The sequence below is a fragment of the Mustela lutreola genome, chromosome 3 (assembly GCF_030435805.1).
Source record: "Mustela lutreola isolate mMusLut2 chromosome 3, mMusLut2.pri, whole genome shotgun sequence".
NCBI lineage: Eukaryota > Metazoa > Chordata > Mammalia > Carnivora > Mustelidae > Mustela > Mustela lutreola.
This window is the reverse complement of record NC_081292.1, coordinates 198,830,386-198,856,969: the sequence shown is the minus strand read 5'-3', so window position 1 is coordinate 198,856,969 and position 26,584 is coordinate 198,830,386.

The window sequence follows — 26,584 nt, the reverse complement described above, 5'->3', positions numbered from 1 at the left end:
GTCCTATCTTGAAAATCAAAGTTCGTGAGAGCAGACATGACTTGTAGCATCCAGTCACCAATGTAAATACATACCTGGTGTGTCAAACCCACCATCTTGCCCAACTAATAGCCAGCTTGTTATAGAACTAGTATATTATAACCACTAGATATGTAACTGTATCTCCAGATCCTCAACAGTAATTTGTCTTCTCTTTCCTACTCTGGAACACAATGGGCTTTTTTCTGAGGTTAAAATTTCCTCCTTTAAAGTATCAGTAAATAGTTAAACAGATGTTTCTCTCAGGTTCTAGAGTGAAGAAACCTGCATGCGGGCTTATGGCTCAAGTCCGTTCAAACATGGGGGCGGTTGCTGAGGAATAAAGGCTTATTTGTCATAATTTTACTTCACTTTGCTTATTAGGCTTATAATAATCACTTCTAGGTCATACCGTTATTAGTAACACAAAACCCAACTGCCTTCTTTTCCACTCATGATAATTCTACCTTTTAGGACCTGATAAGAAATTTAAAGAAGTTTCTCATTTAAAGAGGTTTTCCATCCAAGGATTATCTCTCTTGCAAGGATTTGGGGATGGTTTACAGCAACTCCCATAAAAGAAGGTATGTTCTTATTATAACAAAGCCCTTATGTCCAGATGGCTCTGCTCAAGAAAGCAAGGCTATTTGACACAATCGGAATCATGGGACCATGGAGATGGAGGAAATCATGTTTAGGCTTGCAATGCTGACCCACATCTGATCCTCTGAAAAGAGGATCTCCTCAGATTCAGGAGATCCTAGTAAAGATTCTACATCCTCTCTTGAGACTCCATTTTCTGCTGACAGCTGGGGCTCCACGAATGTTTGTTGATTCATCCAGAAACTCAGTCAGCTGTCTCTGGCCACCTCCAGTATTCAGGGAGTCCTCAAGCTGTTCCTTCCCTCCAGGAGCAGATGAGAAGAGCTACCACGGTGTCTCTCACATCGCCCGGGTGTCATGGCAGGCTCCCGGCCACCCACTGTCTCTTCAGTGTCCCTCCTCCCACTCAGCAGAACCAGTTCCAGTGGCTGTCCCAAAGGCATCCAACAACAAGAGCCATATATATATATATATTTTATTTTCACAATTTAGGACTTCATTCTCTCGATCAGTATTGCTCTGTTTTATTAATGTCATCATTATTAAGCATCTACCCTGTGCCAGCAGTGGACTATAGGCCAGGAAATCAAGCCTACTGAGAAAGACAGGATTTCTTCCATAGGAACTCATGGTACTATGGGAAAGATAGATATTTAAAAAGATAATTATAGAGTGCTATAATAAGTGTGATATTTGACCTTTATATTTTCATTTATCATCAGTGCAATCTTCCTCCACAATCTAAGGGACGCTTTCCAAATTGTACTGTTTTTGCATTAACCCAGTGATAGCAATTTTTTATTTCAGTGAAGGCATATTTGGGGATTTTGAAGGAAGGAAAAGATGAAAAAAATACCCATTTCAAATGCTGTGTACAGTAATTGTAAAGCTAGGTATAAAGTTAGAAGCACTAGGTAAAATAAATATCTTGTATATTTATCCCCTTATTCACACTTTCTCCTCTATTTTCTATTAACAAATCTGTTTGACTTTGATAATGAGAAAAAATGGTGTTTTTTTTATTAAATTGTGCTTTCTATCTTATAGAGATGTACTAATTAGATCTATACAAGAGCAGGGGTGATACTATGGAAACTTCTGCCTAATACGTCATTTTCTGTCATTATTACAGTTCTTGGGATAACTGGAAAATTGTAGTTTACACAAACACATCCACTAACAGATGTTTGTGTTACTGATTCACCTATGATTTCAATACTACAGAGTCCTCTCATGGTTCTGGCTTTTAATCTGAGAGACGAATTTATTTTCTCAATCTATTTACTTTGACATTGAACTTGGATCATGTGTAGTAAACGTTCTTTGAAGTCTAAATAAACACCTGTTTTATAATCTCAAGGGCAAGTGTTCAATGTCAAATCATAGTCACATGAAAACAAATCAAATAAGTCTATGTCCTGAGTTCACAGCACAGTATAAACGGCCTAGAAATGTGGACATGTAAATAGTTACCATCTTTCTAGATGAATCCTTAGGCTCTTGAGCTGGGATACGTGTGCTAAGTTAGCTTATTTGGTAAACAAAACAGAACCTTATTGACAAAAACTCTGGCCCAAAATGAACTCATCAGTCACATTTATTTATGCAAATAAAGATTAAATTATCCTTAATCAAACAGTCTTTGCTCCAAGAAGTACGAAAAGGAAACCTTTAAAATGAGAGCTGCAAAGTTTGTTTCAGATTCTTTTTGCAAGAGCCTTGCTTTCTATCCAACTTCCCAAAATTAAGGCATGAGCTCCCTCTGCTGAGTGAATTAACATATGTCAATGAGACAGTCTAAAACATCTGTGCATTACACGTTAGGACATTTTGTTCTTAGAAACGGAACAATGATGAATTACAAAGAAGTTTCCTTCTTTTAAAACTCATGACTCCAATATGGGCTGGAATGGAAAGGTGGAGAAACGTAATTTAGGACATTAGGATTCATTAATTTGGGTTTTTTCCTAAGCATTGACTCATGTCATGGCAATACTTTGTGACCACAAACTGGTCACTTTTTAATCTAATGACCAGGAAGTGTTTAGGAGACCCTGTTCTCACACCTCCCTGTTCCCTGACTTCTGTTCTTCAAAGCACTTGTGATATCTGAAACTGCGTTACTTATTTATTCATTGATCTGGAGACGACTGTCTTTCCCTACTGGAATGTTGACTTCCTGACAGAAGAGTCATCATCTGGGCTCCCTGCCCCTAGAACAGTGCCTTCCACGCAGTAGGTACACGGAAATATTTGTTTAATGAATGGAAGGAAGAAGGCAAGCAGGCAGGTCTGTCACTACTGATAGTGTCACTTGGGATGGTGATTCACTTACAGTGGATACAGGGCTAATGATATGGAACTGGATACAAACTCAGTGGGAAGTGGAAGAAAGGAGAGAATTAATGGAGGCATGATGGAAGAGCTAAAGGAGGGGTTTACTGGAGTTAGACCAGGAAACAGGCATTATGCCAGGCACTGGGGATATAATGGTTTACTAACAGAAGGCGGGGGAGAGCATGGACCCTGCCCTCACGAAGGCTGACGGCGAAGATGGATGTCAAATAAGCACCCAAATAAATGGGGTGGGGGGTTTGGGAAGACGACTTCTAGTGGTGATCAAAGGGTAAGTGGGAGCAACCCAAAGAGAGGGGGGAGGGATGCAGCATGGGCCAAGGGCCAGAGACAGAAAAGAGCACTGTTGCTGGAGTGGGAGAGGAGAAGGCAGGAGACTGACCTCAAAGCCTGGAGAGGGGGCACTGTCTTTGTCCCCGGAGTAAGAAATGGTTCTAATGGTTTCCTTCAGTTTTTCAGGGATCCTAAGCGTTTCTATATTTATGAGATGGTCTACTACAAGTGTGTGTTACTTTAATAATAAGAAATATACAAAGTTTATGAAAGAGAAAGGGGGCATTATATGCCTACTATAGCCTTCTTGCCCTACTTGCCTTTTGCTCTGCCCGGCTTACAAGATGAATGAAGTCATCTTCTTCCACGCTGATCCCAGGAGCTGGCCTGAGCCTGGCCAGGTGCAGGGCATCGTGGGAGAAGTCACACCAAAGCTCCCAGTGATGAGACACAGACTGAAATCATCTGAGGACCTAGATCAGAGAACAGGTTCTCTAACCTACCACCTGGGTATGGGTACTTCAGTGAGGATATCCTATCACTCGGTATTTTCACTATGTCCTGCCACCTCCATCTGTGTTTTTCACATGGCTGAATCAGATGGATTCCTTAATTTCAGATCATTGTGGCATAAACCACTTAAATGACCAGGTTTGGGCTGGGTAGGGGGTACCTGCCTCCCTGGTTCCCCTACCCATGACCCCAAATCTTGTCTGTGGTTGTTAGGATTTGTGCTGTCCAGAAAGATCTATATATTTTTTAAGACTTTATTTCTTTATTTGACAGATCACAAGTAGGCAGAAAGGCAGGCAGAGAGAGAGAGGAGGAAGCAGGCTCCCTACTGAGCAGAGAGCCCGATGTGGGGCTCGATCCCACGACCCTGGGATCATGACCTGAGCCAAAGGCAGAGGCTTAACCCACCCAGGCGCCCCAGAAAGATCAATATTTAATGGCTCCCAAAGGGGTTCTCCAACCTGTTCCCTTAGAAAGACAACGAAGGGTTTTATTGAGAGTAACCAGCCTGGTAACAAATGCCAACGAATACCACACAATTCACTCACCTTCTGGGGTGATTCTGGACTATAACAACCACAATCTGTAACAACAGCTCTGAAGTAGCGACAGTAACAGAACACACACGCAAGTAACTACAAATGCAACACGTGGCAGAGCTACCCTTGTTAGCGCCAGGTCTCTCTGTATGAAAGAACCCTTGGGCTGTGACTGCAGCCCCGTCTAAGCCCCTTCCGTGACAATGGTGGCCCTGTGTTTCAGCAGGTGCCTCCCGGATGCAGTAACATTGGCCTTCCAGCCGCCTGAGTCAGAGGCCGCATCTCTCTGCAAGGGCCCTTAGCCGGGGAGGGGGGTCTCGGTCCTTGGATCTGCAGTCCATCATTCAGAGCGAGCTCCTCAGAGTCAGAAGCCTTCATCAGGGGCCTTCCGGGGGTGCAGCTTCCCCAGACAGCAAGCCCAGGACCGTGTGTGCCCTGCAGGCCGCCTCTCCTCTGCCCCGACTCCCCTCTAACTCTGTTACCGGGGCACCTGCCACCCGCATCGCCCTGCCGCCCCGAGAAGGAGCTCACAGTGCCTGGCTGGAGGACTCGCACACCTCAGGGAGGCTGCTGTCCCCTCCGTCAGTCACGTCCTCCTGCCCTACCTGACACCTCACCCTCTCCCCGCTCACCCCGCCCTACCTGAGCAAGTTCAGGCTGTTGGAACAAAACACCGAAGCTTATAAACAGTGGGCATTTATTTTCATGGTTCTGGAAGCTGGAAGCCCAAGATGGGGCTGACATGTCGCATGCGGGTCAAGGCCCTCCTCCTGGTTGGTGGCTGGTGACTTCCCACTGTGTCCTTTCATGATGGAAGGGACTAGGCCTTTCTCTGGACGAGTCCCTCTTTTATGAATTACTTATCCCATTCATGAGGGCTCCATCCTTACGGCCTGATCACCTCCAAGGGCCCCACTTCCTAATACCATCATCTTTGGGGCTTAGCATTTCAACGTATGAAGGGGGGCCATAAGCATTCCGTCTGCAGCACCTTCCACCCCACTCCCCGCCCCGCTATCGCCCCCCACCCACTCCCGACTTACTCTGCTTAACCATTTTTTGTCTATTTATGCAAGTGACAGATGCATCATTTCAGAATGAATTCTTCATACATAAATCATAATTTGAGTCCCTCTAACTCAGAAATTAGAAGTGGGAGGCATTGAAGTGATTTTCACTATTTGTCTTCAGAGTTTCTGTTGTGTAAATAAGTAAAGGAATTCATGATTCCGCTAAAACATTTTTAGGATTTGCAAGGACATCTCTCATGCTGGCATTTTTTATTCTAATTACCCAGAATGAAGAGAAATGCCATTCTCTACTTAATTCAGCACTCACACTAAAAGCCCCAAGGTTGTGGATTCATCTTTCTTTTGGTCCTAAGGAAGCCATATTATGAGCAGATTTTAACCTAGGATGCCAACCATATGGAGTATAAGGAACTGCGTCCTCAGTGTGGTTTTAGAAGGGGGGGCTGACAAACCCCCTTTTAAGTGCTGATGTCAGTTTTATAACTATATTGAACACAGAGCGGTGGGGTAAGATGAACCTTCGCTTATGTCACTGAATACGGAAGTCGCTCTTCTCTTGCTGCAGACAGAAGTGACCGCACATGCATCATGAGGATAGTGGGTAGAAATGAGACACCGTGGGTCATCAGGAAGTACCAGCGAAGCACCCCAACTTGTCCCTCTTCTTCTCTATTCATTCTCAGGAGATAAAACATTTGTAATTGAAATAAGTTTATGACTAGTGTTATATATAGCAAGACTATGATGTAATGGAGCATAGAGTTTTATTTTAGGGGCAGATTTATTTTAATGTCTTTTTGACTTTCTGTCCTGGACTTATATGTTCAGGCTCTAAGAGAGAATTTCCTTTCTTTTTTTTTTTTTTTAATTTATACTTTGAAATTTTTTTTAAGATTTTATTTATTTATTTGACAGACAGAGATCACAAGCAGGCAGAGAGGCAGGCAGAGAGAGAGGAGGAAGCAGGCTCCCTGCTGAGCGGAGAGCCCGATGTGGGACTCCATCCCAGGACCCTGGGATCATGACCTGAGCTGAAGGCAGAGGCTTTAACCTACTGAACCACCCAGGTGCCCACCCAGGTGCCACCTAGGTCCACTTTGGAATCCTTTATGGACAAATTTTTAACTACAGTGGAATCCCCAGGAGAAGATTCGTGAGGATTATAGACATCTCCCCTGGTATCAAGAGCCAACAAGATAGAAAACATCTAATTTTGTACTGAGCTTGTCAGATAAATTAACTGAAAAGGAAAGTTTCAACAGGACCAGAGTGGGGAAGTGACCCATATGAGGTGAAACAGAAAACAAAACAGAGCATTTTTTGGTTTATGGGCTACACAAAATACATCTCTTTCTCACTTGACTTTGGGCCAAAATTGTATTGGCCCGTCTGACCCCTGCCTCACCCATCAAGCTGGCTTCTGAATGCCTTTTCCCTCTTACCACTCAAACCCACCTTCAAAGGATAAAGATTTATTGCCACGGGGGCCTCAGACTTTGCAAGAACACCCTCCAAAAGAGTTCCCAAAACGTCCCGAGGACGCCAGTACTATTGAGAGAAATGTGGAGTCTCTCTTAAGGAGCCGCCTTCAAAGGGAATACCATTTATTTGCATGGCTGGGTTTCAGGATTGGGGTTGAAAATAATCACGTGACTTTCTGGCCATCCTTCCTGTACTAATGTTCCTATTATCTTTTGTGCCTCATTTGGTGAACCCGAGTCATATACCCATATTCGTCTCTGTCCCTCGAGGTATTTCAACTCTTTGAACTCACCCTTCTGCTCTTCCCACAACACACCCACCCGTCTTTATTGGCACATTTACCTGCTGATTCAGACCATTCTGGCCTGTAAATCACACATTGTCCCTTTGGCACAGTGCCTCCCATAAGCTGGAGGAGCTCGGCTCTGTTAGCCCAGGCAGGACACTGTTTCCCAAGGCAGGGTCCCAGGATACAGCCGGCTATGAACACATCATGAGAAAGTCCTGGTATTATGGGTGGCTATTTTTTCAGTTTCACTTTGACTTTAGAATGCGCCTGTATAATAAGAATACTACCAGATTTAATAAGGTAAAAATCATTTCAGTAGTATATGATACCTGTAAATGAAATGCTTCTTCCACTCCCCCCTCCCAACAGAAGGAAAATGGCAATTACCATTTTCTTGATGCAAATGCAAGCCTTGAGCTGGGAAAAGTCCTAATTTCTGTTTTTTCCCCGTGTTGAAAAAGGTATGAGATGATGAAGTTTATGAGGTCCACTTTTATCGGTTTTCATGGCTTTATTTTTATCTTGAATTAAATTTACCATAATAAAAATAGAATTTTCAGCAAATACTTTATGCATGCCTAGGTGCAAACAATTATAATGGGTTAAATATTAATCTGCTTAATTAGAGAATTTCAAGACATTGCACTCTTTTCTTCAAACACTCTGCAAACCTAGGATCGTTGAAATCACAAATTATGTCATGGAAAGATAGTAATTAGCTAATTGTATAGGTGAGAGACTGAAGTACAAAGAAATTTAATGATTTCAATGACGTTTCATGGTGAAAGAGAGGCAGAACCAGGACCAAAATTCTTGTATAATAAAAATACTGAAACTGAATAGCATATTCTTAATTTTTTAAATAAAATGTTTAGGGTTAGCAGGAGCTCACCAACAGGGGGCAGCAGAGACCTCTTCTGCCTGCACATATTTTATGTTCCTAGTTTGGGAATGTGGCTTTTTCTCTGACATGGTTTCATAAGTGACAACGTGCAGCAAGAAGGCAGATTTGTGATGAGTTCTTGTCATCTACTAGTGGCGCATGGCAAAGTGGTATCTCTGGGGCCTTCTCTCCATATTTTATTGTAATTTAATATGCGCGTCCTACCTGGAATTTTGCTGCCCCACCGTCAGAGCCCAACGGATGACAGCACCTCCGTTCCTAGGCTTACTGAGTTGTACCGCTGTCTTTTCAGGAAGCTAGCATTTAAATCACCAGCACTCCAATCTGGATTTCCCACTGAGAATCCTTTCCAACAGTCAATAAATTAGGCAGAGTAGAGCAATGGAAGCAGGAAACTGCAATAAATTCTCATTTGCATTTCTAAGCAAACATCAGGGTCCTACTGGCTCCTGGGTTGGAACTGAGGAGCGGTTGGGAGGGGGAGAAGAAAGATAAAATCTGCAGGTGAGAACAAAATAAGACTAGACTGAACCAGTTCCCTGTCCCTCCTGCAAGGTGCAGAGGTGGAGCTGGGCGGGGAGGAGGGGTGCCGGCGCAGGCTCCCTCTCCAGTCTTCCAGGCCCTTTCCCAAGCTTCAGCCCTTTCCCCCTGGGGTCCTCTCTGCCCTCCCCCGGGTCTCGAATTTGAGACCTTCCTGTGCTTCCCAGTCTCTCAGTTGGGACTGAGACTGCGTTTTCCCAAATACAGGGCCAGTGCCTCTTCTGCCACTTGTCCTCAGCTCCCCTTGAAGAAATCAGTCCCACACCCAGCTTAGCCGCTGTGAAATGGATTTCATCAACTTTCACCTGTGCTTATCCTGCAAAACAGATTAGTTTTCAAGGAGCACCTTTTCTTCTATGTCCCCTGGAGTCAGAGCTCACCCTGATACCTGCCAAGCTGCTTTTAGAAGTGCTGGGGACATAGGTCCTTCATTGGGTCTAGGGCCAGGAAGTAGGGACCGAGAAATCGATGCGCAATTCGTGTGTACACATAAACACGTACATATTTGCACTTTCTTAATATAAAGTAAAACATGCCCTTTAAGAGACTGACATGTATAAAAACGGTATCAAGGAAAAAAGTTAAATCTCGTGAAACTTACCACCCATATACAGCCATTGTCAAACTATTTTTAAAATATTAAAAACTTGGGCGCCTGGGTGGCTCAGTGGGTTAAGCCACTGCCTTCGGCTCAGGTCATGATCTCAGGGTCCTGGGATGGAGTCCTGAATCGGGCTCTCTGCTCAGCAGGGAGCCTGCTTCCTTCTCTCTCTCTCTCTCTCTCTCTCTCTCTGCCTGCCTCTCTGCCTACTTGTGATCTCTGTCTGTCAAATAAATAATTTTTAAAAAATTTTAAAATATTAAAAACTTGATTCTCATACAAATATCATTGATGAGGAAAAGCAGCAAGATGATAAACTAAATGGAAGTGAATTTGGTAGTCTGAGGGTACAGACTCAAAACAGTGATAGAAAATTGTTACTTTAGATGCAAAACTGGTTCATGTCTTACAGAGACTTTAACTGTAACCTCTGAGAGCAGAACTGATTCGATTTGCTACTAGAAAAAACATCCAATGTTCTCATGCAACTTCACAGGATGTAGGTCCTACTCAATCATAAATAATAACGTCTCGACAGAGAATCAGGTAAACCTTGGGTTGGTCTGCTAGACCGTTTCCATATCGCATGGGAAGGGTATACTGTCATGTTTTTGCTTTTCCCCCCCAAGTTTTAGATTGTTTTTAATAAATTTTCTTCCATTCTTAAGAGTTTTTAGAGTTCATATAAATATATGAATAAATAAAGCACTTCTTTTTACAAAATGGGGATTAGTGGGCATGTATAATTGTAAATATTTCTTCTTTCACTTACTAGTGTATCAGAAACGTGGTCCGGTCCGGAAATGTCCCGTGTCCTCCTCCTCACACCTACCATCCTTAGCTTCACACAGATTGACAATGAGGAAGAAGGAAAAATCTGGTTTAAACTAAATAAACTCGCTTGGAAAATCCCCCATCACAAGGGGGAAGATCTTTGCATTTCTTAGCAGATATTTCTATCTTATAAACACTCCTGCTGGGTCAATTTGCCTGGGTTTTTGTTTGTTTGTTTTGGTTTTTGTTTTGTTTTTTTAAAGATTTTATTTATTTATTTGACAGACAGAGATCACAAGTAGGCAGAGAGGCAGGCAGAGAGAGAGGAGGAAGCAGGCTCCCTGCTGAGCAGAGAGCCCGATGTGGGGCTCGATCCCAGGACTCTGGGATCATGACCTGAGCCGAAGGCAGTGGCTTAACCCACTGAGCCACCCAGGTGCCCCTGTTTTGTTTCGTTTTTAAGCGTAGGCTCCACGCCTAGCGTGGAACCCAGTGTAGAGCTTGAACGTGAGATCAAGACCTCAGCTGATAGCAAGTGGCAAAGTGGGACCCTTAACCTACTGAACCACCTATGTGCCCCTATTTGCTGTTGGGGGGGGGGGGCGGAAGGAGCAGAAGGAGAACAGAGAGAAAACCTTAAGCAGGTTCCACATCCAGTACAGAGTCCAACGAGGAATAAGTTTCACGACCCTGAGATCACAATCTGAGCCAAATCCAGAGTCCGGCGCTTAACCAACTGGGTCTCCCGGAGACCACCCCCAATCTTCTCTTTTTTAAGCATAGTGTGTAGATCCCCAGCAGCAGCCCCAAGACCCAGTTGGACACCACATCATGGATCCCCCGGGTGTTAAATATGGCACAGGAAAGTTCCCGTATTTTGTAATGACATGTCTGCCTTGGCAGGAGAACTTGTCTTGGCTGCGGTAACCAGTACCCGGCCACACGCTAAAATTACATCAATAAATGAGGGCAGAGCTGGAAAGCCAGCAAGACCTAGCAGGCACTTAAAGGCATAATTACCGATCAACAGTCTACTCAACTCAAAACACTGGCTGAAGCATTTCACAAAAAACCACCCCAACCAACATTTAGCCTGATAAAACAAAATTTAAAAGGAAGAAAGAAAGCTGTGGGTCTGGGAGCGGATACAAAAGTAGACCCCTGCCAAGACAGAAAGCCAGTATCTGAAGAACCAGTCGTTATTATCAGAGAATGTAAAGGGTGAAAGCAACTCCCCCAGCTCATGAGATCCCCAGGAGTTTTAATTCTCTCCACTGATTTTCTGAATATCCACTTTCCAAGGAGCCTGAATTTCTAGGAGTGCTGTGGACTGAGCACTGGTTTAGAAGCTCCAGGATATACCCCCAGTGGAAGGTGAGAATAACAGACACACTTTTCTCCTCATCTTCTGCACCCCAGAAACCAGGGCTTTCCACTTCCCATGATGCACTTGCCTGGGGGCGCTGCTGTGAGCTCTGGCAGGTTCTTGGGCTTCCATTCACACAGAAGAGGGCTACATCATCCCATGAACACTTGGCACCTTTGGTATTGTTTCTTGTCAGTTCCATCGACGCCTCTGAGACCCTGGCATTGCCTGGTGGGATCCGTGTGATGATGGCTCAGCAGTTCCCCGTGACAGTGGCAGCGGAGAAGAGGAAACTGTACGCCCAGGACGAGGTAGGGTGACCAGAGTGTCTGCGTCTCGCAGCATCTTAATCATAGTGGTTGCTGCTCTTCCCTGGGAGTTTCCCAGGTGCCTTTAGACACATGACCCCACGTAGCCCTCCTGACACCCTTAGATGATTTATTTGTACTAAGGCCATTTCAGAACACACTTAAGGCAGCTAAGAACCCTGTTAAGCTGACAGAGATCTCTCCATTGTAAGATGAAGACACAGAGGTTTAGAGAGTTCTAGTAGATTGCCTGAGGCCATGGAGTTAGTGGTGACAGAGCCACGTTCAAACCCAACCCCAAGCTCTATCCTGCAGGTAACCACACACACGCCATACCCGGGCATGCTGACCCTGGCCAAGGGGACCCTGCTAGGGTATGTTTCTCTTCCCCTGAGGCGCGTTACTTGGTCTCTTTTTTTCTGCAAGTGTTTTATGAGGCTCAGGTTGTCTGTATTGTGGCAGCTGACTAATATGCTTATGCCAGGCAGGTCACAAACAGAGCAGAGAGGGTGAATCAAGATAGGGAGCCTGTGACTGTGGGCATTCAGTCAGAATTCAGTCAGTCTCTGGTCATTTGGCAGTGATGATCCTTTCTGGAAAGTTCCAAATCATATTGTTACCGCAGTACTTGTGAAACCTCTTTCTCTTCGTGGCATTTCCCAGCTGCTGCAGAGATACAACACCAACCAGCAAGCATCTCCTAAAAGTTTCAGTCTGCCTTTTCTTTCTACTCCCGCTACCTGAAAATGTGTCCTCAGCCCACAATGGATCTGTAATTGTGCCTAGTGGCCTTAAGTATTCCTGAAATGCTTCTGCTTGTCCTAAAGGGAAACCATTCCAGAAAGCCCCAAATCCCAAATTTGACATTCAGACCTTAGAAAGTTCAAGTCCTTGGCCTTGAATATTTTTAAATTTGAACTTTGTTTCTCTTAGCTCCTGCCCCATATTTCACCTGCTCTCATCTTTATCTCCCTTCAATTTTCTCTTGCTCCGTGTGGAACCAGCTTGCTCACCACTGAAGGTGAGAACTGCCCCTTTTTTCTGGGCTGTTCTGCACTTTTTGCCAGGTGCCACGGCAGAGCTGCAGTGGTTCCTTTTGTGCATCCCTGATATGGCCACTGAAGAGGGAAATAGCAGTCATTGGAATTGTTTGCGTTACGCTGGCCAGGGTAGAAGCCAGCTAGATGCCCTTGGCCCCTTTACTTAAGGGCAGAAATGGAAGATTTGTTGACAAATGAATATAGTAGAATGACATCTCACCTGGGGTCAGCTTCCAAGTGAAAATCAAGAATGATCAAAAATAACCTTAACATACCGTCCCACGACACCCAGAGAAATCGAGATATGAAGGATTAAAATTTAAATGTCAGAAATGAAATCCAAAGAATCAAAGAAGAAATCATGGAAGAATTCCTTTATAGTATTTCTAACTATGACTCAAAGTCTAAATTCCATAAAAGAGAAGATTAATAATTCAGTTACATCTAATGACATACTTCTGCCTAAAGAAAAATATAATAAGCAAAGTTCAAAGACAAGCACCAACTGGAAAAATGTTTCCAAACCACAACACAGACAACAAGCTGATTTCCTAAGTATATAAAGATCTCCCAGATATCATGAAGGAAAAAACCATCAAAAAGTGGGCAAAGGATGCAAGCCGTCAGGTCACAGGAAGAAGAGATAAGTGACCCTTTTGTATATGAAGAGATGCTAGGTCTTACTAGTAGGAGAAATTCAAATCAAAAGCTACAATGAAATAAATGTCCTTTTTAACCTATCCGATTGGCAAAAATACGAAAGTCTGCCAACAAATTCAGTTGCAAGCTGTGGGAAAAAACAGGTAGCCTCTTATGTCACTGATGGAAGCGTAGACTGAAACAATCTTATGAAGGGAAATTTAGCAATATCTATTAAAATTCCAATTGCTGAAGCGCCTTGACCGAGCAACCCCACTGTGGGAACTTATCCTGCAGTGTAGCTTGAACATATTCAAAATAAGATGTTTTCAAAATTATGTATTGCAGCATTGTTTGGAATAGTAAAATATTAGGAATACCTCTTGCCATCCATTTATACAATGGAATTTCATGTAGCTATATATATTTTAAAAAGGAATGAAGACGTTCTCTATCTGCAGATATTTAAAGATCTCCAAATTATACTGGTAGGTGAAAGGAAAATGCAGAAGAATGTTTGTACAAAGGAGGGTCATAAAAATATTTATTTTCCTTATATTTGCATGTAGAAACTGTGGAAGAACACACAACCCAATAATGGCAGTCAGCTCTGATAGGCGTAGGTAGAAACTAGACAGGGAGAAGAGCAAGATTCTTCATCAAAAACATTTTGTTTTTTTCTTTCTACATCATTTGAATGTGCTTTCTATTTTTGAAAAATAATTTTTTTAAAAACATTGAAAAATCCCTTAAATTGTCTCTAAAGTACGGAACATAAGGTTTTACACATATGATCCTATTCCATAATGAAGCCTGAGAACAACTTGACTAAAATAAGGAGTGAAGTTTCAGTTGCTATGCAGGTGTCTGGGTATTAAGATCATTCTCCTTTAACATACCTGTCAGATTCCTGCCTGGGAGTGGGTGGAGAATTTTAAAAGGCACCTGCATGCCAGGAGGGATTAGACTAATCCAATTCCAAGCCTCCAGAACAAACCTGTTTTGTTGTTGTGAAAACCGGAGGAGAGGAGTGCTTGGGAGGCTCTGTTCCTTAAGTGTCCAGCTCTTGATTTCGGTGGGTCAGGATCTCAGGGTTGTGGGTGGGGCCTTACACTCAGCAGAAAGTCTGCTGGAGATTCTCTCTCTCCTTCCCCTTCCACCCCCCCCCCCATGCCTTTGTCTCTACTCTTAAAAAACAAAAAAAGGGGGGGGGGGAGCAAGAATTCCCGATTTCAGTGAAGGTTGAAGTTCAGGGGTAAGTTAAGTATGTAGCTCATGGTGGTAATATTATCTAAACTCTGCCAGGCCAGGGTGCATGAAAAGTGCAGCTGTACCCAGTGAGGCACAAGGAGGTCATATCCAAAACTGGTACTGTCCTAGGGAGTTCTAGAAGTGACAGTTAACATCATGTATGATTTTCGGAGTTAGGGATGTGGAGGTGACCCAATGGCACTACATTGGTAATACATTTATTTATCTCTCAAGATGCAATACAACACAAACCATTCCTTGGACCTGGAAAAAAAGAGAAAAAAAAATACAGAAAACAAGGAAATATTGAGGATGCATTTCAATCCATGGATCAGATCACTGAAGGTGAATTCCTAAGTCTTTTCTCACCATGAGAGTTTTCAACATATAGATACTATTTTAATCAATAATGCTGATTTGATAGAACCCAGATGCAATCAACTCATCTTAACTCTTCTCTTGGAAGTTGGTAGAGAGATGGACCATCCAGGACATCCGATTCAGAGAGGATGGGGAGGTTTCCTAAAGGACCATGATTCCTTGGCCAAAAAGTTAGTACTGGTTCCATAGACTATGGAACATATTTGAAATTTTGAAAAAGAGGGTGCCTTGATCAAAGTTCCCTTTAATAAATTCAACAGTGCAACTGGAGCAAGGTAGGAAGACAGTATCCATGGGAAACAAGTTGAAGGGCATTATAGTCTGTCAGGTGGAGATGATGACTGCGGCATTAGAGTGAAGAAGAGACTATACAAGCCATTGACTAGGTGTGAAGAGCAAAAGGGGATCGAAGAAAACCTTGAGATTAGAGGTCGGTTGACTGCCAAAAAGATGATCATCCTTAACAACCTGGGGAGACACCATGACCTGTATGGAAGCAAGCTGAAGACAAGGGCTCAAGGGACTGGCAGGACATTCAAGGGGCATTGCCCACAGGCCATTAGAAGGGAGTTCTGCTGCTTCAGGAGACACTGAAGCTCGAGCTGTGGGTTTGGGGGAAGTTATGAAGGTGAACTATGTCACCAAAGGAGAGAATAATATCTGAAAATCTATTTTTTAAAAATTTCTAGATAAAAAGACAAGCACTTTTAGACCAAAACCTGAAAATAGAGGAAGTAGAGAGAGGAGTTGGTGCTAGGATTGAGTAATGAAAATTGTAATACATGGCGGAAGCAGGAGGGAGAGCAGAAAGAGAGAGAGGAGAGAGAGACAGTCTGAAGATAGAATCCTCAGCAATATTTCCAGTTGGGGTTATTATTATTTTCCACACTCCTGTCACCTAGAGAACCAAACGGGATGAACCATGTAACTTCTTGACGCTCATTCTGGACACTCAAGGGTATGAATTCAAGGGATGCCCCTATGGGCAATATTTAATATATATGCCCCTATATAAATATAATATCTATCTGATACCAGAGAGATCTAAAATTTATATCGACAGGTACACCACCAAGTATTTTCAATTGCCCTGATATCTCCAGTTTCTTGAATGCAAACAAACTTGGATTTTCTAACACCTAGGATTAATTATAGATTGCTGAAGTTTTTACTTCCTACTTGGGTGAAATTGGATTTTTTTTTTAATTTTTAATTTTTAATTTTTTATAAACATATATTTTTATCCCCAGGGGTACAGGTCTGTGAATCACCAGGTTTACACACTTCACAGCACTCACCAAAGCACATACCCTCCCCAATGTCCATAATCCCACCCCCTTCTCCCAAACCCCCTCCCCCCAGCAACCCTCAGTTTGTTTTGTGAGATTAAGAGTCACTTATGGTTTGTCTCCCTCCTTTAAAACAGATTTCATCCTCCACTCCTTCCCTACCCCACCCCCACTTCTCCTCACATGGAACCATGTATTCTTCATAGCTAAGTTCCCTGGGGGTTTTCAGGGTGCTGAATTGTGGTTGGGGGTTTAATCTTTCCAGGGAAGCGAACAGTGTGTGACTGCTGGGTATCACTGCTAAAGGACCAGTCTTCCTGGGCCACCGGAAGTCATCTCTGCCCCTAGGCAGTTTCATTGTAGAAATGGATTCACTCTTAGGAAGGACCGTCTTGTTCTTTATTCTTCCGTGACAGCAGAGTTGTGGCTCAAACCAGTAATAATCGGTTGTAGATCTTGGCAACCCACCACCATGGGTAGGTGGGGGAGACATTTTAATTGCACACAACTCCTCAGGGATCTCGTGTGTATCTCATGTGTAAAAACAGCTGCCTGTGAAAACTTAGCCAAATTATAGTGATTCTTTGAAATCAACGCAAGAAACCAAATGTTATCCCCGTGACCGCGAAGAAAATAATATGAATGTTTAGTTAAATGCACTGCATTCTGTTTTGAATATATTTAAATTAAGTATCTCTAAAAACAAGAGTCTTGCCTGCTTGCTGTGTTGGGGACGTGCACTTTGGAGGGCAAGTGTGTTTTATGAGGAAACTCAAAGTGAATGTGGTTCAGAGGACAGAGAAATGGACATACACGTGGCAAGCCAAGAGGCAGCATTTTCATAGGTGGGTTTCCTTTTCAGTCATGGTTTTGGGGCCAGAGATGGTGCATTTCTAAATGAGTGTTGTCATGTTCTTGCTTTATAGCTGTAGAACCCAGGTATAAGAGATAACGTTCAGTTAGACCGTGACCATCAGGACAGGGGCAAAGCCCAGCCCCAAATTATATCCGTTTCCCTGTTCCCCTTCTTCTCAAATGAGGCCTACCTCCTACATCTCCATCATCACCGTCACCCCATTTCCCCTACTCACCCCAGCACATACATGTAGTTTCAGAGGGTGAGGTGTCCTCCCTCCTTTTCAGGGCCAACCCTTACACTGGCACCTTCGGTTCCTCTCGCTGTCCATAATTACCCCTTCTAGGTTCTATGCCTTTCATTTCCATCTCTTTACTGCCTCATTCTGCTCAGTCTGTAAACTCAAGCCTGTCCCGTCCTTAAAAGTGACCCTTTCTTGATCTCGCTTCAACCTTTAGCTTTTGCTTCTGTCTCCTTCCCTCTGAGACAAACTTTTATATCAATCGCCTACCCTGCCTTACTTCCCATTTATGCTTCAATGTACTGCTTCTGTCAGGACCACCACGGGCTCGAGAGTTCTTCAATCAAAGAGACACTCTTCTGCTCTTTTTACCCTGTACTAACGCCATCTACACCACAGACTATTTGGTCCTCACAGCTCTACTACCTTGGCTTCTCTGACACTGCTCTTTCCAGTGTCTCCTCATGCCTCTTTGCTCTTTAATTTCCTGCTGGGCTTCTCCATCTCTCTCTTCCTGCTATTCTTCTGGGAGCCCAGATCCCTTTGAGAGTCTGAAGGCGTGGACCTTTCTCCCACATAAAAAGGACCTATGTTCTATGTAAGTAGCTCTGCCAGCTACAACAGACAGTCCCCAAATCTTCATGGATTGGCACAACCAAGATTGATTTCTTTTTTTTTTTTTAAAGATTTTACTTATTTATTTGACAGAGAGAAATTACAAGTACACTGAGAGGCAGGCAGAGAGAGAGAGAGAAGGAAGCAGGCTCCCTGCTGAGCAGAGAGCCCGATGCGGGACTCTATCCCAGGACCCTGAGATCATGACCTGAGCCAAAAGCAGCGGCTTAACCCACTGAGCCACCCAGGCGCCCCCCAAGATTGATTTCTTGAGTGGACAAAGTCTAATGGGGATGCTGTCCTAGGGATGTGTCCCCGAAGCGTGACTCAGGGATCCACCTCCCTTTATGTGGCTCGGCCATCTCAGATTCTCGGGCTTCCAGCTGCACAGATGGCAAGTCAAGGCGGATGAAAGATGACGGTGAGCCTGTCCCCATTCCGCTGGCCAGAACTCACTCATACAATGTCACTTAGAAGCAGGAGAAGCTGAAAAATGGAGTTGGCGACATGCTCAGAAAGGAAAAGAATTGTATTGGTGAACAGGATGCTGAAGGGTCCCAGACTCCTTGAAGCCTAGCGTAAGAGCTACATTAAGTGTTAGAGTTCCATTGGATCTCCATAGTCCATTGCTTCCCTTCTTTTGCAAGGTCCCATGGGTGCTCTCACTGCCCCTCATCTTTTCTCTACCCTCTTCATACTGAAAATTACTCACTGCATGTCTCCAGCTCTCACCTTTCTTGAAGATCTCATTTTCGTATCCAAGATATTTCATTTGGTTAGGCCACGGTCACTTCAAAATCAATAAGACCAAAACTCCACTAAACATCTTCTTCCTTAAGCCGATTTCTTACTCTGTTTTTGATCTTAAATAATGACCTTATCATTTACCTACTCACATAAGGCAGAAAACCAAGTGGCATTTTTACTCTCTCCCTCTCCTACATTTCTGCAGAAACCCCTCCTAATTACCTTTTAAATGTTTTTTTTTAATTATTCAATGTATTTCTGTTGTGTTTTACTCTTAAAATTTTTCATTTTGAAAAATGTCAATCATTTAGAAAAATGAACAGCTATAGACACTCTTACCCTGGATTCACCAGTTGTTAATAATTTGCTTCACTTGTGCCCCCCTCCCTCTCTCTCTGGTCCCCCCACACCCCCTTCTGTCAGTGTTCATTCTTCTGAATGGTTGAAATTTTTCAAAATAAAAGATTTAAAAATAGCAAAACATAAGAAAGAAATGAAATACGTTAAATACATATGTATATACACACACACATTCTTATAATATTCCCCTTCATTATCATAACACAACATTCTTGGGAAACTCAACATTGCTAGAATAATATTTCTGATATAATAGTGATATATGAGTCTTATTCAGATTTGTCCTATTGGCTTGTTAATGTCCTGAGGTTTGTTTGTTTGGTTTTTTCCAGGACTGAATTCAGGATCACTCACTGTATGTCTCTTTTATCTCCTTTAAAACGGTTTCCTGGACTTCTTTTTTTTTTTTTTTTTTTGAAATAATGGCATGAATATTTTTGAAGACCCAGGAGAATTGTTCAGCAGAACATCCCTTAGTTTGGGTAGGATGGTTGTTCCCTCTTGAGTAGATTCAGGATAAGCATTTTTGGCAGGGCTGTCTTTTGAGGGCATCACCCCAGAGGCATGTGACATGTGTGGCCCGCCATCCGTGACCTTCAGTTGGATGAGCTGGTTAAAGTGGTACTTCTGGGTTCATCGTGTGTGAGGACGGTCTCCCTTTGAGATGAGTAAGCTCCCAGGGAAGCGCTTATCTGAGGCTGAATGGCTAGTCTGTTCCCAGGAGTCTTTCATTCATTTTAATTTAATTTAATCAATTAATTATTTATTTCAGAGAGACAGAGAGTGAGAGTGGGAGCGAGGGGAGGGGCGGGGGGGGAGGGAGATAAGCAGACTCCCTGCTGAGTGTGGGCTCCATCCCGGGACCCTGAGATCCCAACCTGGGTTATGTACCTGGGAGTAAGGTAAGGAAAAAGGAGGTTTCACAAGGATTTTCATGTGTTAAAGAAGACTCACGGGATACTGGAGGCCTTGCCCTTGTCAAGTCAAGGTTGTTTTTCCCTTTAGCGAGGCAGTAACAGGATCCTTGGGAGGTTCCTGGCAGAACTTTACACTCTGCCCGCCCGCTTCAAGTATCTGCCAATGGGGTGCAGGTTATACAGACATTTCATTGCACCTATATTTCCTTCTGGAAGCTAGGCTATTGGTAGAAGTTCTTGCAGATTGCTAAGAAATCTGTAACCTGCAGGAGACTTGTGAGTGCAGGATTGTGATCTCTGTAAGTTAACTCTGTTTTTCCTTTCCTTAGCCTTAGGGCAGCCAGGAGTGTCACAGGTATCCCATGGGGGAGGGGGTTGTGGGGTGTCGCCTTCTGCTTTGTCCTCAGCTTGCCTCCTGCTCCCTCATTAAGAGGCTCAACCAACTGAGACACCTCGGCGCCCCGCTCTCGTTAGTTTTCCTGTCACTGATCAGTCTTGCCTGGCAATTTCTTCTAACTCTCTACTGCACTTCACATTTATTACTTGGCATTTAATAAAGAACATCAAATTTTTTTTGTATTGATACGGATTCATAGGTTCTTTTTTTCTTTAATTAATGTGTCAAAATCCATTCTGACCATTATTTTTGATGCTCAGATTGTCCTAAAATGGCCAGTAGGAGCCCGTCCAAGCTAGTTCCTGTAGCCTTTTTGATGAGGGAGCAGAAGTGTAACAGAGGACAAAGCAGAAGCTGGCACCACACCCCCCTCCCCCGCCATGTGATATGTGTGACATTCCCCAGGCACTCCTGGCTGCCCTGAATTTTAAGCCTCTGCCTTCAGCTCAGGTCATGATCCCAGAGTCCTGGGATTGAACCCACATCAGACTCCTTGTTCAGCGGGGAGCCTGCTTCTCCCCTGCCTGGCATTCCCTCTGCTTGTGCTTGCTCTCTGTCTCTCCCTTTCTCTCCCTCACTCTCTGTGTCAAATAAATAAATAAATAAATTTTTTTTAAAGGAAAAACAAATCAAATGGTTATCTGATAGCGAGCAGAGTCCCACAGGACAGGAGTCTCCCTCAGTTTGCAAACGTCTTAGTGATTTACAAGGGAAAAGTTTTCTTATCAATAGCCTAACTTCCAGAACCCCATAACTCAGTTTCCTGGAGCCCTAACATCACCCTCTCCTCCATGAAATTGAGGGAGGCTGAAGCAGAAGGAAATGTAAGTAAAATGGAATTTCCTTTGAACCTGCAGCCATCAACAAGAATGGGTGATGGAGGATGTCACATTCCTCCAGGAAACTCCCGACTATCTTCACGTTAGTGCCTCATTAGATGGAAAGAGCCTTGGCTTGACAATACCCAGGCCCCCAGTATCCTAAAGACTTTAGCATATCACAGTCCTTCTGGACACTCCCTTTGTCCTCATCTCCCTACTCCTGAGTGTATAATCAGCCACTCCTCAACACCACAGTGGAGCAGCTCTCTCTGCCCACGGGTCCTGTCCCCAGGCTTTCACAAAACCACCATTTTGCACCAAAGACGTCTCAAGAATTCTTTCTTGGTCATCGGCTCCGGATTTCACTGCACTGAACCTCACGTATATTCTAAAACTTCATCATTTTGAAATAAATTCTTCAGCTTTTGAGCACTTTCTGGCCCAATGAATTGTTTCAGGCTTTGTTTGTCCTTTTCCGGTCCCACACCTGGAACTGGCCTTTGGTTACATTCAGTGGAAAATGGTGTTTAGAAACCAGATCTGATGCTACTGGGCTATCTTTGCTCGTAGGCTTTTTTAGTAGACAGAGCTAGGAAATTTTTTATTTTATTTTATTTTATTTTATTTTAAGAAATGAGGCCATGCTGATACTTCTAGTTCCAATCTGATACCACAGGGCTCACCTTCCCCCATTCCATATCTGCATCTCCCTTTGCCCAACAGTGAAAACCCTAGTTCCCAAAAATATACATGCATTTATTCATTTGCTCAATCATGCAATCCCCTCAAAATGGTTTCAGAATCACTACACTCAACACTGCCATACCCAAACTTACTAAACACAGTCAAGCTTTCTTTTTATTCTAGCAGTGTTTCCCAGTGAGTGCATGACCCAAACATCAAGTTCAAAGTCTACTTGGATTAATGTTTTTTGGTAATATCAATTTTATATATGGCTAGGTTCATTTGTTTCTGCTTATACATTCAGTTTTAGAGTATTTTCTCCACTGCCATTTACTTAAATCTTTATTATAAAGAACTCCTCATACATATTAACAGTTGTGGGCACCTGGGTGGCTCAGTTAGTTGAGTGTCTGACTCTTGATCTCAGGGTTCTGAGTTCAAGCCCCACATTGGGCTCCATGCAGAGTGTGGAGCATACTTAAAAATGGAATAAAATAAAATAAAAATGAATATTAACAGCTGTATATAATGCTTCAGTTATTGAGGTTTACTAATAAGATACTTGGCTTAATTTCAGATTTTATGAGGATTTCTTCAGGGGACCCACAGAGTCTTCACAAATATAATTAGTAATTTGTTCCCACCTGTGCCCTTGTACACCTGCGAGCGTGACATCTCATCTCCTACCAACCAACCTGCCCCAATTATCTAAGTGTGGCCTCTTGGGTGTGGGCTTCAAGCTGGGACTTGCAGTCTTTATCCTTATCTCTATTCCTCTTAACCCCAGCCACAGTTTTTGCAGCATTCCTGGGGATATTCCTGGGACTCACACCATCCTCAGGTGTGAAATGACCCAGCAAACACCATTCTTCTGAGCAGTGGTCTTAATCCCTGATACACATTACTATCACCTAGAGAGATTTTTGAATGCTGATAATTATCTCTCCTTCCCAAAACCAATTAGATTAAAATCTCTGGGAATAGGATTTTATCAGTCAGATAACTTTTTTCTTAATGCAGTGTTCTAGTGGGACCTGCTTAACCAAGTTTGCAAACTCCAAGCACAAGATTCTTGGAATGCCATTCAATCCAGGTATCTATTCATAACAGCCTATGGAGGGACACTTTTTTCCCAGAAAGGTATCAAGAATTATTTATGCATCTCTGAACCTTTAGAAATTATTTAAAATTTTATGTAACTTATATGTCATTATAGAGAAAAGGGATGCTGGGTGGCTCTTTTGGTTAAGTGGCTGCCTTCGCTTGGGTCATGATCCCAGAGTCCTGGGACTGAATCCCCATCAGGTTCCTTGCTTGATGGGGAGCCTGCTTCTCCCCCTACCTCTGCTTACTGCTCTGCCTGCTCATGCTCTCTCTCTGGCCAATAAATAAATACAACCTTTTTTTTTTTTTAGATTTTATTTATTTATTGGACAGACAGAGATCACAAGCAGGCAGAGAGGCAGGCAGAGAGAGCGGGGGAAGCAGGCTCCCCACTGAGCAGAGAACCCGATGTGAGGCTTGATCCCAGGACCCCGGGATCATGACCTGAGCCGAAGGCAGAGGCTTTAACCCACTAAGCCACCCAGGCGCCCCAATAAAATCTTTTTTAAAAAAAGATGTCATTATGGAGAATAAAGTAAAAATTATGTGCAGTGGTGCTTTGATATTAATTTCCAATTAGTTCCTCATCTAAGAATTGGTGAGTCTTCAGCCCATTGTAGCTAAAGACTGTCCTCATCTTCTTTCTCTGCCCCGATTCTATACCATGTCTAAGTCTCTCGTGTCTTTATTATCTCCCACAGCCCTGTGAATGTCTGATTCATGGTTCTCTTGCACTCCACAGATGATTCTCAGTTCCTCCAGACACCCAATCCATTTACCATTGTGTTTCTCTAGGGGCTGCTCCCACCATCGCTCATTGCAAAGAGCCTCCTGTCTGTCCTGTGGCCTCTAACCCAGGGGAACCTCCAGGTCTTCCTACCTCCCCAGTCCAAGTGTCACCCAGCAGAGCATTTCTACACCGGTGGACCAATGAAGTGGCAGGAGTCATTTCCTGATTGATGTCTGGATTAAACACAGATCCTGTGCTAAGCAGAAACATAGACATCATAGAAAGAAAAGGAGACTCCTTTATTTAAAGTTCCTCCCATCCTGCTGCTGTAGAGTTTTCGTCACCGCTTCTCACCTGCAGCAGCGAGGCCATTTCCAGCTTCTGTCTGGCCACCTGCTCCGTGTGGTCACCTGCTTCCTGCCCTCCCTGGGTCCATCACACAGCCAGGTTTATCTTGGCATCACAAGGGCTGCTGCTCAGCTATTTCCCAGAAAAGAACACAAAAAAAGCATGAGGCGTATGTTCTATTTTAGTAGTTCAGCCAAAATTAGGAGCTTAAAAGCTTCATATAGAAGGTAATACTAAGTGAAATAATGAAAGAAGAAAAGAGTGAGGTTCAGTATACCGCTAGGAAACTAGCGGGAAACCGCTAGGTTTCTGTTATGGGAGTCATAACCAGAGTAATGTTTCCTTAGAGGGCAGCCTCTGTTACTAGTATGGGGTGGATTGAAGATGGAAATGGTCAGGGAAGACTCTGGAATTTGAACAGCTGCTAGGAAATTAAGTCTCAGGCAAGAGGATAGCTATTGAAAGAGGAGACCTGGGTCCTGGAAATACTGTGAGAGAAGAAATGAATGGTAGAATTTAAAGATGGATCAGTGTTTGGATGAAGAATGTGAAAAATTGGACTTAGAACTAAATTTTGCAAAGCAGGTAATCATTGATGTCCTTAATGTAAAATGAAGAATCTGGCCAAAAGACATCAGAAAGGAATTAAGAAAAAAAAAAGTAACCTATTCAGAGAGAATCCAATGAATAGCTGTTGATGACCAATCTTAAAAACTGAGAATTATGTGCAAAATCACCACAAAAAGTGGTCTATCATTACTCCTAAGAGCAACAGAAGAAGAACTTTTTAAAAAATTTATTCTTAAGTACTTTATTGTTTTGTTGTTGTTGTTTAATTTTTTTATCTTTTATTAACATATCACAGCACTCACCATAGCACATACCTTCCCCAATGTCCATAACCCAACCATCCTCTCCCGACACCCTTCCCCCCCACTCCCGGCAACCCTCAGTTTGTTTTGTGAGATTATGAGTCTCTAATGGTTTGTCTCCCTCCTGATCCCATCTTGTAGAAAAAGAACTACTTTAGCACACAGATAGCTTTCCAGCTGCCTCATTTATCGTAAAAAGCAAGAAACTCATAGTTTCCTACTCTTTCCAGAGAGTAATTCTGCTCTTTGTCTCTTAACTTGTATATTCAAGAGAATATCAATCATTTCTGGAACATTCCACAAAGCTGAACTCGCAATCTCAAATCCTATGACATTGTGATTTTATTGTTTTCCTCTCTAGGACCTATCCATTTTATTCTAGAGCATGAGGATGGCATGTAAATACCTAAAGGACACCATCTACTACTTGGTATATGTTCAGGTGAGTGGAAAGTCATTACATTTAATACAAATTCAGGGATTCACTAACCTAAAGTTCTACATATCTGCAGAGCCCTGTGCTCACCAGGATCCCCGGACAATGTGATTCCTGCATCTTTTTATCAAGCCTCACTGCTGCTATCCCCTATGGCAGTTGAGTCACTGCACATAAAAGGGAACATTAATGCAGGGGATGAGAGAAAAGCTAAAGGAAGATAAAGGTGTGAGCAGAAGCTATGGCAGGTACAGATCTCTAGTTTCTGGGGCCCTCAAGAATACAGATATGCTAGGATTTGGGTTGAAATTTATCTAAGCCTGATTTATCCAATGTGTTTGTAACCTAGTTATACAAATGTTCCCACCTCCCTAAAGAATATTCTTTAGGCAATTTAAGCACTGTGGTCTAGAGCTTTGAATCTAGCAGGAAGCAGAAAATACCACTAAGAATCTAAAATAACCATTGCAAAGCTACAGCACTAAACCCCAGAAGATTTCATGTCACAAAGGAGGCTCCTCACTCAGAGCTTTATCAAGCCTAATTTAGAAGCGTGGGTGTTTTCCCATGCCACCATGGATTAGAAGCAATCCCTACTCAGGTATCACCTTCCCTAGGAAATCTCCCTGAGGGAGCCTGGATTACCTTACTGAATTATTCACTCGGCGTGAGAATTAGTGGGTATTTCCCACATACCAGATTCTGTCTTTCCTTCCCCGTCCTCAGTACAGACTTCTAGCATGGAACTTCCCAATCCCAGTCTCCCTGCCAAACCATTGGCTTCTTGTGGGAAGACGGCCCCTGTCTTTGCACTTCTGTTTGCCTAGTATCTGGCACATAAAATACACATAAAAGAGGCTCACTGAGTATGTGCTGAGACCCAGCGTGTTGGAGCACACTATAAAGCGGTCAGGGAGTCAGAGAGGAAGAAGTCATACATGCCCTGCCTTCCTTAGAGTGAATTCTATCCACAGACAGGTAAGTAGTTGAGGATCCTTCAATAGGGCTTAAGAGTTTCAAGTCAACCGAACAGTGATTGAGATTAACATCATTAAAAATAATGGAAGAAACTCAAAATCCTCAGTCTGAAGAACAAAAGAGCTGAGGTACAAGTGTGGGTGAGTCAGGATACGGGAAGTCTCCTAGGGAAGAAGGGCTGCACCTGGGAATGCTGGAAACAAAAGAAAATAAAAACACAGCTACTGGTTGGCCAGGACAGAATCCCTGCCCCCACACCGCCCCCCACCTTCAGTCTCCAAG